The following is a 12199-nucleotide window of genomic DNA, read 5'->3' as shown; positions in this document are numbered from 1 at the left end:
GGAGTAGCAATACTCATATCAGACAAAATAGACTTTAAACTAAAGACTGTTAAAAAAAGACAAAGAAAGACACTACATAATGACCAAGGGATCAATCCAAGAAGAATTTATAACAATTGTAAATATTTATGCACCCAGCATAGGAGTACCTCAGTACATAAGGCAAATGCTAACAGCCATAAAAGGGGAAATCAACAGAAACACAAAAATAGTGGGGGAATTTAATACTGCACTTACACCAAAGGACAGATCATCCAGATGGAAAATTAATAAGGAAACACAAGCTGTAAATGACACATTATTCCAGATAGACTTAATATTTCTAGGACATTCCATTCCAAAGTAGCAGAATACACTTTCTTCTCAAGTGCAGACAGAACATTCTCCAGGATAGATCACATCTTGAGTCACATATCAAGCCTCAGGAAATTTAAGAAAACTGAAATAGTATGAAGCATCTTTTCTGACCACACACTATGAGATTATAAATCAATTACAGGAAAAAAATACTGTAAAAAACACAAACACATGGAGGCTAAACAATATGCTACTGTATAACCAAGAGATCACTGAAGAAATCAAAGAGGAAATCAAAAAATATCTAGAAACAAATGACAATGAAAACACAACAACCCAAAACCTACGGGATACAGCAAAAGCAGTTCTAAGAAGTAAGTTTAGAGCAATACAATCCTACCTCAAGAAACAAGAAAGTTCTCAAATAAACAACCTAACCTTACACCTAAAGCAACTAGAGAAAGAAGAACAAACAAAACCCTAATCTAGTAGAAGGAAAGAAATCATAAAAATCAGAGCAGAAATAAATGAAATAGAAACAAAGAAAACAATAGCAAAGATCAATGAAACTAAAAGCTGGTTCTTTGAGAAGATAAACAAAATTGAGGAAACTTTATCGGGACTCATCAAGAAAAAAAGGGAGAGGACCCAATTCAATAAAATAAGAAATGAAAAAGGAGAAGTTACAACTGACACCACAGAAATACAAAGGATCATAAGAGACTACTGCAAGCAACTATACACCAATAAAATGGACAACCTGGAAGAAATGGACAAATCCTTAGTAAGGTACAACCTTCCCAGACTGAATCAGGGAAAAACAGAAAATGTGAACAGACCAATCACAAGTAATGAAATTGAAACTGTGATTAAAAATCTTCCAACAAACAAAAGTCCAGGACCAGATGGCTTCACAGGTAAATTCTATCAAACATTTCGAGAAGAACTAACACCCTTCCTTTTCAAACTCTTCCAAAAAATTTCAGAGGGAGGAACACTCCCAAGCTCATTCTATGAGGCCACGATCACCCTGATACCAAAACCAGACAAAGATATCACAAAAAAAGAAAATTACAGACCAATATCACTGATGAACATAGGCACAAAAATCCTCAACAAAATACTATCAAACAGAATCCAACAACACATTAAAAGGACTATACACCATGATCAAGTGGGATTTATCCCAAGGATGCAAGGAATCTTCAATATATGCAAATCAACCAACGTGATACACCATAGTAACAAACTGAAGGGTAAAAACTATACGATCATCTCAATGGATGCAGAAAAAGCTTTTGACAAAATTCAACACCCATTTATGATAAAAACTCTCCAGAAAGTGAACATAGAGGGAACCTACCTCAACATAATAAAGCCCATTATGAGAAACCCACAGCAAACATCATTCTCAATGGTGAAAAACTGAAAGCATTTGCTCTAACATCAGGAACAAGACAAGGATGTCCACTCTCGCCACTATTTTTCAATATAGTTTTGGAAGTCCTAGCCACGGCAATCAGAGAAAGAAAAAAAATGAAAGGAATACAAATTGGAAAGGAAGAAGTAAAACTGTCACTGTTTTCAGATGACATGATACTATACATAGAAAATCCTGAAGAAGGCAGCAGAAAAGTACTAGAGCTAATCAATGAATCTGGTGAAGTTTCAGGATACAAAATTAATGCACAGAAATCTCTTGCACTCCTATACACTAACAATGAAAGATCAGAAAGAGAAATTAAGGAAACACTCCCATTCACCATTGCAACAAAAAGAATAAAATACCTAGGAATAAACTTACCTAGGGAGGTAAAAGACCTGTACTCAGAAAACTATATGGCACTGATGAATAAAACTGAAGACATCACCAACAGATGGCTAGATGTACTGTGTTCTTGGATTGGAAGAACCAATATTGTCAAAATGACTACACTACCCAAAGCAATCTACAGCTTCAATGTAATACCTATCAAATTACCAATGGCATTTTTCACAGAACTAGAACAAAAAATTTTAAATTTGTATGGAAACATAAAAGACCTCGAATAGCTAAAGCAATCTTGAGGGGAAAAAATGGAGCTGGAGAATAAGGCTCCCTGACTTTAGACTATACTACAAAGCTATAGTAGTCAAGACAGTATGGCACTGGCACAAAAACAGAAATATAGATCAATTGAACAGAATAGAAATCCCCAAAATAAACCCACGCACCTATCATCACCTAATCTATGACAAAGGAGGCAAGAATGTACAATGGAAAAAAGGCAGTCTCTTCAATAAGTGGTGCTGAGAAAACTAAACAGGTACATGTAAAAGAATGAAATTAGACACTCCCTAATACCATGCACAAAAATAAACTCAAAATGGAGTAAGGACCTAAATGTAAGGCTGGACACTATAAAACTCTTAGAGGAAAACAGAGGCAGAACACTCTTTGACATAAATCTCAGTAAGATCTTTTTTGACCCATCACCTAGAATAATGAAAAGAAAAATAAAAATAACAAATGATACCTAATTAAACTTAAAACTTTTTGCACAGCAAAGGAAACCATAAATAAGATGAAAAGACAACCCACAGAATGGGAGAAAATATTTGTGAACGAAGAAAATGACAAGGGATTAATCTCCAAAACATACAAGGAGCTCAGGCAGCTCAATATCAAAAAAACAAACAACCCAATCAAAAAATGGGCAGAAAACCTAAATAGACATTTCTCCAAAGACATAACAGATGGCCAAGAGGCACATGAAAAGAGGTTCAACATCACTAATTAATAGAGAAATGCAAATCAAAACTACAATTAGGTATCACCTCACACTGGTCAGAATGGCCATCATCAAAAAATCTTCAAAGGATAAATGCTGGAGAGGGGGTGGAGAAAAGGGAACCCTCTTACACTGTTGGTGGGAATGTAAATTGATACAGCCACTATGGAGAACAGTATGGAAGTTCCTTTAAAAACTGAAAACAGAGCTACCATATGACCCAGCAATACCACTCCTGGGCATATACCCAGAGAAAACCACAATTCCAAAAGATGCATACACCCCAATGTTCACTGCATCACTATTTACAATAGACAGGACATGGAAGCAACCTAAATGTCCATCAACAGAGGAATGGATAAAGATGTGGTACATATATACAATGGAATATTACTCAGCCATAAGAAGAAATGAAATTGTGCCATTTGCTGAGACACGGATGGACCTAGAGACTGTCATACAGTGTGAAGTAAGTCAGAAAAAGAAAAACAAATGTCGTATATTAACATATATATGTGGAATCTAGAAACGTGGTACAGATGAACCTATTTGCAAAGCAGAAATAGAGACACAGACCTAGAGAAAAATTGTATGGACACCAAGGGGGGAAAGGAGGGGTGGGATGAATTGGGAGATTGGGAATGACATATGTACACTACCATGTATAAAATAGATAACTAATGAGAACCTACTGTATAGTACAGGTAACTCTACTTAATGCTCTGTGGTGACCTAAATGGAAAGGAAATCCAATAAGGAGGGGATATATGTATACATATAGCTGATTCACTTTGCTTTACAGCAGAAACTAACACAACATTGTGAAGCAACTGTACTCCAATAAAAACAAAACAGAAAACAAATAGCAAAATGGCAGATGTAAATCCAACCATATCAAAATGTAAATGGATTAATAAACACTCCAATAAAAAGAGATTGTCAGACTGGGTTTCAAAATAAAACAGAATCTAAGTATGCTGTAGATAAGAGACACACTAAATTCAAAGATGCAAACAGTTGAAATTAAAAGGATGGAAAAAAGATATACGGTATAAACAGTAACTGAAAGAGAGCTATAATGGCTATGCTACTAACAGAGAAAATAGACATTAAAGGGAAAAAGTTTACTACAGAAAAAGAGGAACATTTTATCCCTTTTTTAAAAGGGATAGTTCATTAACAAGATAAAACAATTATAAACAGAATACATCTAACGACAGAACCCTAAAATATATGAAACAAAAACTGAATGAGTTGAAGGGAGACTTCAACATTCCACTCTCAATAATTGGTAAAACAATTAGGCATAAAATCAGCAAAGATACAGAAGAGTTGAAGAACACGGTCAATCTACTTGACTTAATTGGTATTTATAGAAAATTCTACCCAACTACAGAATATACATTTTCTTCAAGTACATATAGAACATTATCTATGATATACCATAATCTATCTATTATGTAAGTAATCATATGTCTTATTTATGCTAGGCCATAAAACTCAATAAATTTAAAAGGACTGAAATAATGCAAAGTATATTCTCTGACTCTAAGGGAAATAAGTTAGAAATCAACAATAAAAGAAAATTTAGAAAATCCATAAGCATTTGCAAATTAAAAATACATTTCTAGATAATCCATGAATCAAAGAAGAAATCATAAGTAGAAAGTGTTTAGAACTGAATAAAATGAAATCACAATATATCAAAATTTATGGGTTGCAGCAGTGCTTAGAGGGAAATTTATAGCTTCAAACACATATAGTAGCAAAGAAGAAAGATCTCAAATCAACAATCTAAGCTTTTATCTTAAAAATCTAGATAAAGAAGAAAAAACTAAACCCAAGTCAAGTAGAAAATAGGACATCATATACTAGAGTGTGAATCAATGAAATGGAAAATTGAAAAACAATAGAGAAAATAAAATGAAAGTTGGTTCTCTAAAAAGAGCAACAGAATTGAAAAACCTTTAACTAGACCAACAGAGAGAAGGGGCGATCACCAAAATCATTAATGAAACAGGGACATCACCATTAGCCCTAGAAAAACTAAAAGAATTATAAGGAAATATAGTGAACAATTGTATGCCAACAAATTAAACAACTTCTATGATATGGGAAACTTGCTAGAAAAACACAAATTATCAAAACTGACTCAGGAAGAACTATATAATCAAAATAGACCTATAACAAGTAAGGAAATGAAATTAATAATTAAAAATCATTTCATAGGGCTTCCCTGGTGGCGCAGTGGTTGAGAGTCCACCTGTCGATGCAGGGGACACGGGTTCATTCCCCGGTCCGGAAAGATCCCACATGCCGCAGAGCGGCTAGGTCCGTGAGCCATGGCCGCTGAGCCTGTGCGTCCAGAGCCTGTGCTCCGCAACGGGAGAGGCCACAACAGTGAGAGGCCCGTGTACTGCAAAAAAAAAAAAAATCTTTTCATAAAAGCCTAGGCCCAGATGACTCCACTGGTATAGTTTGATACTTCACAAACTCTTGCATGAAATAGAGTTGGAAGGAATGCTTCCCAACTCATTCTAGGAGGCCAGAATTACCCTAACAGCAAAGCCAGACAATTAAAAGAAAACTATTGCAGCTTCACGCCAGTAGCCACACTAGCACAGCTGAAAGTCCATCAATTCCTAAATACCTCTGCTTCTGAAATCCACCAATGCCTAAATGTCAGGTTCCCAAAACCTTATAAAAGATCAGCTCTGGCTTTATTTGGGGCTGATATCCCTCACAAGTAGAGCTCTCCCTTGCAAGCAAACCAGAAGTTCACTTTTTTTGCATCAAATTTCAAGTTCAATTTGTTGTTAGTTCACAATTCTTTTGCTGGTTCAACTCCAGTTTACAACTGGTTATTAGTTCAGACTGTGAGTGACAGATGAACTAATGCAGTTTTGAGATAATCAAATTCAGTCTTTCCAATTTTTGTGGTGATTGCTATTATGTTTTTTATTCATATATATTTGAACTCCAAAATGTCAGAATACAAGTATAAATTTTATGATGAATTTTCTGAACAATTGACATTTATTAAACAAGGAAAAATTCCTTTGAAGCTCTTAGTGCTGTATGCAATTGTTCATTTAATATAAAAAATGGTGGAAAGTCACATATAAACCAGCATATTCTAAGCACTAAGTGTAAGACATTTATGATTTCCTCAACTGATATCAAAGAAAATGATAAACTAACAAACTTTCTGATTAAGAGAAATTCAGATGAAGATAAAATAATCACAGAAAAAATTGTAATTGGTGGCTTTCCACACTGTATATCAGCATCAGATTATCAGCTCAAATGAACTGTTTAAAAATACTTCTTTCAAAAAAAAAATACTGCTTTCATGGGACAAAGTGAGAGAGTTGCATGGACATAATACATTACCAGATGTAAAATAGATAGCTAGTGGGAAGCAGCCGCATAGCACAGGGAGATCAGCTCGGTGCTTTGTGACCACCTAGGGGGTGGGATAGGGAGGGTGGGAGGGAGATACAAGAGGGAGGGGATATGGGGATATATGTATATGTATACCTGATTCACTTTGTTATACAGCAGAAACTAACACACCATTGTAAAGCAATTATACTCCAATAAAGATGTTTAAAAAATACTGCTTTCAGAGAATTTTCTAATTTAAAAATTGCAAGCACATTTTCAGATGATCAGTTTTTTTCTCATGAAAAAAGTTGCTTATAAGGTTGAGAGTGATCCACTCTAGGTGAGACTTCAGAAACAAGAGCAAATTTTGGAGAGATTATCTTATTGGGTTAGGAGTTAATAAAAAAAAACTTCTGGTGGAGATAATACAAATCCAAATTTTAGTGGGCTTTTACATAAAGATGCAAACAATATTTATTCAGAGATGAAGCAGCATAAACAATTCTCTGGAATGTGCTGGTTGTCTTGCCCATATTCTGCATAATGCTGCTCAAACAGCATCTATGTCTTTCTATTGACATTAAAGCAATTGTCATTAAATCCTTCTCTTAAGTCAACATTTACTCTATTTGAACTAAGTGATTAAAAGATTTTGTGACTTTGTTGACATTCAGTATTATTCATTCTCTTGAATAGAAAAACCCATTGGCTTTCTTTAACATATGCAGTTGGGAGAATCCTCAGTTTATTTGAAGCACAGAAATCATTATTTAATTCTGAAGAAAAAGTCTCAAAATGTTTGTTGAATTTTTCAAAAATCCAGTGAGTGAAGCTTATTTATTTCTTGTTTATAATTTTTAACATCTGTTTATCAATAGGATTATGCAAATTGAAGAGTAAACACTGTCACTGAAGTACTCTTACTTCAGTGTATAATTACTTTACAATGGTATGTTAGTTTCTGCCTTATAACAAAGTGAATCAGTTATACATATACGTATGTTCCCATATCTCTTCCCTCTTGCGTCTCCCTCCCTCCCACCCTCCCTATCCCACCCTCCCTATCCCACCCCTCTAGGTGGTCACAAAGCACCGAGCTGATCTCCCTGTGCTATGCGGCTGCACACACCTCACCCTTCCCCCTCCCCATATCCTCAAGTCTGTTCTCCAGTAGGTCTCTGTCTTTATTCCTGTTTTACCCCTAGGTTCTTCATAACATTTTTTTTTTCTTAAATTCCATATATATGTGTTAGCATACGGTATTTGTCCTTCTCTTTCTGACTTACTTCACTCCGTATGACAGACTCTAGATCTATCCACCTCATTACAAATAGCTCAATTTCGTTTCTTTTTATGGCTGAGTAATATTCCATTGTATATATGTGCCACATCTTCTTTATCCATTCATCCGACGGCGGGCACTTAGGTTGTTTCCATCTCCGGGCTATTGTAAATAGAGCTGCAATGAACATTTTGGTACATGACTCTTTCTGAATTCTGGTTTCCTCAGGGTATATACCTAGTAGTGGGATTGCTGGGTCATATGGTAGTTCTATTTGTAGTTTTTTAAGGAACCTCCATACTGTTCTCCATAGTGGCTGAACCAATTCACATTCCCACCAGCAGTGCAAGAGTGTTCCCTTTTCTCCACACCCTCTCCAGCATTTATTGTTTCTAGATTTTTTGATGATGGCCATTCTGACTGGTGTGAGATGATATCTCATTGTAGTTTTGATTTGCATTTCTCTAATGATTAATGATGTTGAGCATTCTTTCATGTGTTTGTTGGCAGTCTGTATATCTTCTTTGGAGAAATGTCTATTTAGGTCTTCTGCCCATTTTTGGATTGGGTTGTTTATTTTTTTGTTATTGAGCTGCATGAGCTGCCTGTAAATTTTAGAGATTAATCCTTTGTCAGTTGATTCATTTGCAAATATTTTCTCCCATTCTGAGGGTTGTCTTTTGTTCTTGTTTATGGTTTCCTTTGCTGTGCAAAGCTTTGAAGTTTCATTAGGTCCCATTTGTTTATTTTTGTTTTTATCTCCATTACTCTAGGAGATGGGTCAAGAAGGATCTTGCTGTGATTTATGTCATAGAGTGTTCTGCCTATGTTTTCCTCTAAGAGTTTGATAGTTTCTGGCCTTACATTTCTGGCCTTACATTTAGGTCTTTAATCCATTTTGAGCTTATTTTTGTGTATGCTGTTAGGGAGTGATCTATTCTCATACTTTTAAATGTACCTGTCCAGTTTTCCCAGCACCACTTATTGAAGAGGCTGTCCTTTCCTGCCACCTTTATCAAAGATAAGGTGTTCATATGTGCGTGGGTTTATCTCTGGACTTTCTATCCTGTTCCATTGATCTATCTTTCTGTTTTTGTGCCAGTACCATACTGTCTTGATTACTGTAGCTTTGTAGTATAGTCTGAAGTCAGGGAGCCTGATTCCTCCAGCTCCGTTTTTCGTTCTCAAGATTGCTTTGGCTATTCTTGGTCTTTTGTGTTTCCATACAAATTGTGAAATTTTTTGTTCTAGTTCTGTGAAAAATGCCAGTGGTAATTTGATAGGGATTGCATTGAATCTATAGATTGCTTTGGGTAGTAGAGTCATTTTCACAATGTTGATTTTTCCAATCTAAGAACATGGTATATCTCTCCATCTATTTGTATCATCTTTAATTTCTTTCATCAGTGTCTTATAATTTTCTGCATACAGGTCTTTTGTCTCCTTAGGTAGGTTTATTCCTAGATATTTTATTTTTTTGTTGCAATATACTTGTTCTTGTGTTGAGATGAAGCTACCAGATTAGACAGTTTTTCTTGTGTTAATAGTGGATTCTGAGAAATTTAGACAGACTTTTTATTAAGTCCTCCGACACAAGGTGTTCATTTTCCAGGTAACTGACTTATTAGAAAGGGTTAAGGTGCCAGGTAAGATTATTAAGCCAACTGGCCCAGGAATTCTGGGAGTAAATTTCAACCTTTGATTTAGTCCAACTTAACCCAACTGAGCAAATCAGCCAAAAGCAGCTTCCATAAACAACCTACAAATATGTACTGGCTTGTAGCCACTGAGATACCAAAGATAATATAAATCAGGTCCTTGTCTCCAGTCAAAGCTCATAAGCCACAGAGAGTAAATAGGAGCACCATACATGTCAACCTCCTCCTGATCATGACACACTTTCAAATATTAGACCTTAATATTTAAGTGGCAGACAAACTTAAATATTCAAAATGACACTAAAATAAGATAGCAGCAACTACAAAGCAGACTCCACTACTGGGTAACATTGTTTTGTGATGTCTATAAATCCCTCTGTAGGGGGCCTTTCCACTTGGCTGTCTTTTAAGTTTATATTGCTGTTTGAACAAAACTGTGCACTGTCCTGACCACATTCTCTTTTAGCCTCACAAGACAAAGATCTTTCATGTGCCAGCAAAAAATGGGAACTTTTCTTTGCTGCCAGCTTAATTTATGCCTCTATATACCTCAAGCTGAGTCCCACTTTACCTCACAGGATGGCCCAGTCTACTCAGCTAAACATTCCAACTGATAGATGTCCCTGAAATAGTAGGCGTAATCAATTGTAGAACCAATACATTTCACACTATGGGCAAAATTGGTCATCATATTTTGGTGGTTCCAGGCACACCAGTGTGCCTTGGCCAACTGATTAAGGACCTCATCTCTAACCAGAGTAGTAACAGCAGGGAGATGGGTGGGAACTGATGTAGTCAGAGATAGCATCTTAGAGACAGACCTCAAAGGATGGGTAAGATTTAAAATTGTAGATGCATAAATGGTGGCTATTCCAGGTGAGGAGAATAACGTCTGTTTCATTCTACAGCATAAAGAATTTTCACTTCCAATTTTCCAATTATCTTTTAAACTTCACTTCTTCACTTCTTAACATGGGGTACAATCTCCATAACAATTCAAATTATCCAGAGTAGGTGGCACAAGTTTTCTACAGTATTAGGTCATGAAATGACAGTGCCCTCCTTTCACCTAACAAGGTACAAGGTACAAACCCACATGCTATTGGATTTATGCCCGCAACAGTCCAACCATGCCCTCCCAAATTTGATTTCTGACTTTCTCTTTTATCCATCGAATGTTTGTCAGAACACAAAATCCCCTTGACCCTTTTCAGGACCAACCCTACCTGTCTCTTTCCCAGCATTTGTCACTGTCAGCCTTTCCCTCATTTAAGCCCTTCTCTCGCTTACTCTGACACCACACTCTTGGTTCTCCTCTCCTTCTGATCATTCCTTCTCAGGCTCTTTTCCTCTGTCCCTTAAGTGCTCCCCAGGGCTCAGATTTTGGCCCTCTTCTCTCTTCTCACTCTACATGCTCACAACGGGAAACTGTCTGGGGATCCTTATAACTGCGAAATACCTTATCTGAGGTAAGCAAGCCCCTTAACGGGGCTCACTAGCTCTCAGACATTACTCTGCCTTGGTTAAATAAAACTGACTCACGGGAATAAATAATGGGGAAAAGTTTGTTAGGTAAACTTCCAGCTACCGAATCTGCCCAGAAGGCAGGGACCACAACAGGAAAAATTTTGTAAGGAGTCTCAACTGAAACTTATTTTTTTGTTGTTTTTATTAAGAACACAGGCCTTAAAAAGATAAGCACCTCTGAGCTTGTTTCCTAAGACATCCTATTTATCGGAATCCATTTTTAGGACGTTAAAAGCGGCTGGACTACACAATCGCGTTCACTGAGCTAACCCCAGCACCAGCCTGGGCCTAGCACCGAGCCGGTTTGGGGCTTGTCTATTGCGCGGTGGCTCTGCCTGCAGTTCAGCCGTGGTGCGGCCCACTGGGGCGGGAGAGCTGGAAACGGAGCCACGGTTGGCTCTGCTGAGAGGTGCTGCATTCAGAATAACTCCTCGAGTAGCAGCAGACACGTGCCACAGGCTTAGGGCGTTTCCTCCAGTCTTCACCCATGTTCTCCCGCAACGAAAACAATCTAGGGAGTTGCCTCACCCACCATACGTCTCGGAGCGTGGACTGCTCCGCCCGCGCAGCCGCGTGATGGAGGGCCGGGCCCGCCCCTGACGTCACGCAGGGCCCCGCCCCTTAGGGGAGAGGCGGGAGCGCGGGAGCTCTGTTACGCAGGCGCGTTCGTCCTTTATAAATGGCGCTAGAGGCCGACGGTGGGGTTGTAGGGAGAGGGTGCTGCCGCCATTTTGTAGGATGTTTGTCGCAGCGACTGGGAGAGAAGACGGCGGTTTGGTGACAATTATTGGCCAAAGGGCCTTTTACTTTTGCGGAGGTAAGGTTTCGCATAGGGTGTTCTGGGCTGGGCGGTTTCCCAGTCTTCTAGGTCTCGAAGCCACGTGTCGGAAAAAGGACGGGATTCGGGGCCTCGGCGACCGGGGTTTCTTCAGGGCACAGCTCTGCTCGTAGCATTTGAAACCTAAAGTTGCCCAGGTGTCGTGGTAGATTTAAAATCCTAGGGCGGAAAGGCCTCGGCTCTGCCGCTGACTCTTCTCAGAGAGGCCAGGCCACTCATATCACGGCTCCTTAGGCTCGTGACTTGTCCCGCCGATCAGGGTGAGACCCTGCGAGAGCCTCCTGGGGCAAGTGTTTTCCTAGATCAAGCCTTACACTGGGTCCCTGGCCTCGGCCGTTTGTAGCATTCTGGGATTTTCCGAGGTCAGACTTCTGCCTCTGAGTGCGCCAAAGGCCCTGGCCAGGTGCCCTGGCGGAGAGGCGGGGGGGGGGGGGGGGGG

The 12199-nt window shown here is 38.3% G+C and overlaps 1 protein-coding gene across 1 annotated transcript in view; it reads left to right on the top strand.

The window, feature by feature from the left end:
- Positions 1-11632: 11632 nt before the first annotated feature.
- The window catches only part of CLK4 (CDC like kinase 4), a 21293-nt gene continuing 20726 nt past the window's right edge, over positions 11633-12199 (top strand). Inside the window, exon 1 of the mRNA XM_007463121.1 lies at positions 11633-11739. The gene's annotated coding sequence lies outside the window, so the exon portion shown is untranslated. The remainder of the gene's footprint in view (positions 11740-12199) is intronic.

Source organism: Lipotes vexillifer, unplaced genomic scaffold, assembly GCF_000442215.2.
Source record: "Lipotes vexillifer unplaced genomic scaffold, Lipotes_vexillifer_v1.1 scaffold514, whole genome shotgun sequence".
Taxonomy (NCBI): Eukaryota; Metazoa; Chordata; class Mammalia; order Artiodactyla; family Lipotidae; genus Lipotes; species Lipotes vexillifer.
Note: the sequence above shows the minus strand (reverse complement) of the source record. Positions and strands in the feature narration are given on the sequence as shown.